Here is a 4946-nt window from a genome sequence, read left to right on the forward strand (position 1 = left end):
TCTAAACCCCATTGTTGGTGTTAGGAGCTCTGCTGTTCTTCATGAATTAATGCAATTACTATTGTTTTTCATTCTATCACGCTTGCTTCTATTCTAAGATATTCATTCGCACTTCAACCTGATGAATGTGATGATTCGTAACACTCATCATCATTCTCACCTATGAACGCGTGCCTGACAACCACCTCCGTTCTACCTTAGATTGAATGCATATCTCTTAGCCTCATGATTTAGACCAGAGTCTTTGTGGTATAAGCTAGAATCATTGGCGGCCATTTCTGAGATCCAGAACATCTAAATCTTGTCTGTGGTATTCTGAGTAGGAGTTGGGAAGGGATAACTATGACGAGCTTCAAACTCGCGAGTCTTGGGCGTAGTGACAGATGCAAAAGGATCAATGGATCCTATTCCGACATGATCGAGAACCGACAGATGATTAGCCGTGCGGTGACAGCGCATTTGGAACATTTTCACGAAGAGGACGGGAAGTAGCCATTGACAACGGTGATGCCCAACATAAAGCTTGCCATGGAAGGAGCCTTGCGTGCATGAAGAAGATAGTAGAAAAGCAGAGATTCAGAAGACAAAGTATCTCCAAAGCCTCAACCTGTTCTCCATTACTGCATAACAAGTATTTATTTGATGTTCTTTTACTTTTTACAATTAAATCTGAGAATTATTGATATCCTGACTAAGAGTTACAAGATAACCATAGCTTGCTTCAAGCTGACAATCTCTGTGGGATCGACCCTTACTCACGTAAGGTATTACTTGGACGACCCAATGCACTTGCTGGTTAGTTGTGCGGAGTCGCAAAAGTGTGATTGTAATTTTGTGCACCAGCTAGCAAAACAACAAATATAGCATAGTTATGGTTCACAAATATAAAGTTGTTAAGAAGAAAATGAAATTCGACAAGAATTTTGTTATTACAGTTGAAAAAGATTGTGGCAACTAACTTAACTATAATAATAACCTTTTGGTACGAAGATATCTAAAATTTGAAGTTATAAGGGTAATGTGTGTTAAATCTTGTACTAAAAAGAATACCAATATCACCATTTGGATTGGATAATTAGGTTTTGTTTTCTCTATGAAATTAGAGCAGAGAACAAATTTTGTTTAGAAAGAATGGCACAAAACCTTTGCATGGTCAAAAAATGGTTGTTTAAGTAGAGTTCTAAGGTCAATGAATGATCGGAACTAAAACTTAGGGTTGAATTCAACCACAATTGAAGTCATCTTTTTTTTGTCTTTCCTGGCGTTGTTGGTTGATGCATTAAAGCATGCTATGTTTATAAACGATTAACAGAGAGTAACATTATGTTTTCTTTTTCTGTTTGTCTTTATTTAATATTTATTTCTCTCAACAGGTAAGAAAACAATTTTTTGAGTGATATATTTAACTAATAAAACTGGAATAATCTAAAAATCATACTTGATTTGATGAGATAATAAAAACCAGACTCCTCCATATCATTCCACATGAAATCTACTTATGAAAGAGATTAAGATTAGAAAGTTTAATAATGTATCCTTCATTATGAATGCATCGAGATATTTAAAAAAATTTGGCAAGCGCTTAACTTTCATTTGGATTTTGATTTATGGCCCGCTTAGCAATAAATTAAGTATGGGATGTAATTGTTACGTTGGTAAAATAAAGAGTATAAATTTTAAAACACTAATCTAAGTAAATTTTGTAAGAAGTTTTGCTCTTTTTACTAAGGTAAACAACTTGTCAAATACATGTACTTCTGGGTATTAGGTATAGAGCTTCCATCAATTTCCCTTTCATGTTCCGACAAACTTTTTTGATAGGAAGACAATTATGTAGTACCATAACAAGTGCTATAATTTTCTCCATATACGTATTGTTTGGTAGAAATATGTTTCAAAAACTTCCATCGTATCGTTGTTAAGGTTTTATATGCAATTCAATTTCTTTCTTGGAACAAAAACTTATAAAAGATAAAAAGGAACATATCAACACTCGTCGACATGGAGAGGCCATTATTTTTATACTCTGAAAATTCAAGGGTTTAAAAAACATTTTTCCTCTAATGGCCCATGCAGGTCTCGAACCTGCGACCTTCGCGTTATTAGCACGACGCTCTAACCAACTGAGCTAATAGGCCTATATTTTCTTTTCTTAGTTTATCGACATGTATAAAACTTTTAATTTTCCTGTTAATCTGTGTTAATAAAAGTTTTCATATTCTATTTCTATAAATCATCAGGGTGTATCACAGCACATTAGTGATATCATTATATATCTGTTGGTGGTATTCCAGTATTAGGTGTATTTTAACCTACTTGATTCGCAAGAAAAAGCTATAATCAATATATAAATAATTAACAAATCAATTTAAAATAGAGCGATATATTCAATGTCTTTGCTTGTGAGAAAATAAAAGTACGCGAATTAGAAAAATTAGAAAAAAATTCTTTGAACATATAAGGAATTTTGTTTAGTTGGTCTGCACTAAAGAATATGATATAAATTTTGCACCTCGTATTATATTTGTGAGCTTTGCATATTATGTTCAAAAGTGATAGCATATCTGGCTCATTTGCCAAGGTTAAAATGTAAAAGGAGAACGTTATGGTGAACAACGCTTAAGATACCATAGAACTTCTCATTTGCTTTTGCCGACTTGACCCATGGAATTTCAAGTTACAATGCATAGAAGAAAACGTTTCATATTGTTCAAACATTATACCCATGGTTTTGATGCCTAATGTGCTAGCAAAACAACAAATATAGCATAGTTATGGTTCAAAAATATAAAGTTGTTAAGAAGAAAATGAAATTCGACAAGAATTTTGTTATTACAGTTGAAAAAGATTGTGGCAACTAACTTAACTATAATGATAACTTTTTGGTACGAAGATATCTAAAATTTGAAGTTATAAGGGTAATGTGTGTTAAATCTTGTACAAAAAAGAATACCAATATCACCCTTTGGAATGGATAATTAGGTTTTGTTTTCTCTGTGACAATAGAGCAGAGACCAAATTTTGTTTAGAAAGAATGGCGCAAAACCTTTGCATTGTCAAAAAATGGTTGTTTAAGTGGAGTTCTAAGGTCAATGAATGATCGGAACTAAAACTTGGGGTTGAATTCAACCACAATTGAAGTCATCTTTTTATTGTCTTTCCTGGCGTTGTTGGTTGATGCATTAAAGCATGCTATGTTTATAAACGATTAACGGAGAGTAACATTATGTTTTCTTTTTCTGTTTGTCTTTTATTAATATTTATTTCTCTCAACAGGTAAGAAAACAATTTTTTGAGTGATATATTTAACTAATAAAACTGGAATAATCTAAAAATCCTACTTGATTTTATGACATAGTAAAATCCAAACAGCTCCATATCATTCCACATGAAATCTTCTTATGAAAGAGATTAAGATTAGAATGTTTAATAATGTATCCTTCATTATGAATGCATCAAGATATTTAAAAAAAATTTGTCAAGAGCTTAACTTTCATTTGGATTTTGATTTATGGCCCTCTTAGCAATAAATTAAGTATGGGATATAATTTTTACGTTGGTAAAATAAAGAGTATAAATTTTAAAACACTAATCTAAGTAAATTTTGTAAGAAATTTTTCTCTTTTTACTAAGGTAAAGAACTTGTCAAATACATGTACTTTCGGGTATTAGGTTTAGAGCTTCCATCAATTTTTCCTTTCATGTTTCGGCAAACTTTTTTCATAGGAAGACAATTATGTAGTATCATAACAAGTGCTATAATTTGCTCCATATACATATTGTTTGGTAGAAATATGTTTCAAAAACTTCCATCGTATCGTTGTTAAGGTTTTATACGCAATTCAATTTCTTTCTTGGAACAAAAACTTATAAAAGTTAAAAAGGAACATATCAACACTCGTCAACATGGATAGGCCATTATTTTTATACTCTGAAAATTCATGCCTTTAAAAAACATATTTAATCTAATGGCCCATGCAAGTCTCGAACCTGCGACCTTCGCGTTATTAGCACGACGCTCTAACCAACTGAGTTAATAGGCCTATATATTTCCTTGCTTAGTTTATCGACATGTATAAAACTTTTAATTTCCCTGTTAATCCGTTTTAATAAAAGTTTTCATATTCTATTTCTATAAATCATCAGGGTGTATCACAGTACATTAGTGATATCATTATATATCTGTTGGTGGTATTCCAGTATTTGGTGTATTTTGCCCTACTTTATTTGCAAGAAATAGCTAGAATCAATACATAAATAATTAACAAATCAATTAAAAATAGAGTGATATATTCAATGTCTTGGCTGGTGAGAAAATAAAAGTATGCGAATTAGGAAAATTAGAATAAAAATTTCTTTGAACATATAAGGAATTTTGTTTAGTTGGTGTGCACTAAATAATATGATATAAATTTTGCACCTCGTATTATATTTGAGATCTTTGCATATTATGTTCAAAAGTGATAGCATATCCAGCTCATTTGCCAAGATTAAAATATAAAAGGAGAACGTTATGGTGAACAACGCTTAAGATACCATAGAACTTCCCATTTGATTTTGCCAACTTGACCCCCGTGGAATATCAAGTTACAATGCATAGAAGAAAACGCTTCATATTGTTCAAACTTTACACCCATGGTTTTGATGCTTAATGTGCTAGAAAAACTACAAATATAGCATAGTTATGGTTCACAAATATGAAGTTGTTAAGAAGAAAATGAAATTCGACAAGAATTTTGTTATTACACTTGAAAAGATTGTGGCAACTAACTTAACTATAATGATAGCTTTTTGGTACGAAGATATCTAAAATTTGAAGTTGTAAGGGTAATGTGTGCTAAATCTTGTACTAAAAAGAATACCAATATCACCCCTTGGATTGGATAATTAGCTTTTGTTTTCTCTATGACATTAGAGCAGAGACCAAATTTTGATTAGAAAGAATG

The 4946-nt window shown here is 31.7% G+C and overlaps 1 non-coding gene across 1 annotated transcript; it reads right to left on the reverse strand.

The window, feature by feature from the left end:
• Nucleotides 1-2064: 2064 nt before the first annotated feature.
• Nucleotides 2065-2138, reverse strand: TRNAI-AAU (transfer RNA isoleucine (anticodon AAU)). Its single transcript has one exon. It is a non-coding gene; the product is annotated as a tRNA-Ile (tRNA).
• Between the last annotated feature and the right edge of the window lie 2808 nt (nt 2139-4946).

Source organism: Arachis ipaensis, chromosome B5, assembly GCF_059453495.1.
Source record: "Arachis ipaensis isolate K30076 ecotype BB chromosome B5, ASM5945349v1, whole genome shotgun sequence".
Classification (NCBI taxonomy): domain Eukaryota; kingdom Viridiplantae; phylum Streptophyta; class Magnoliopsida; order Fabales; family Fabaceae; genus Arachis; species Arachis ipaensis.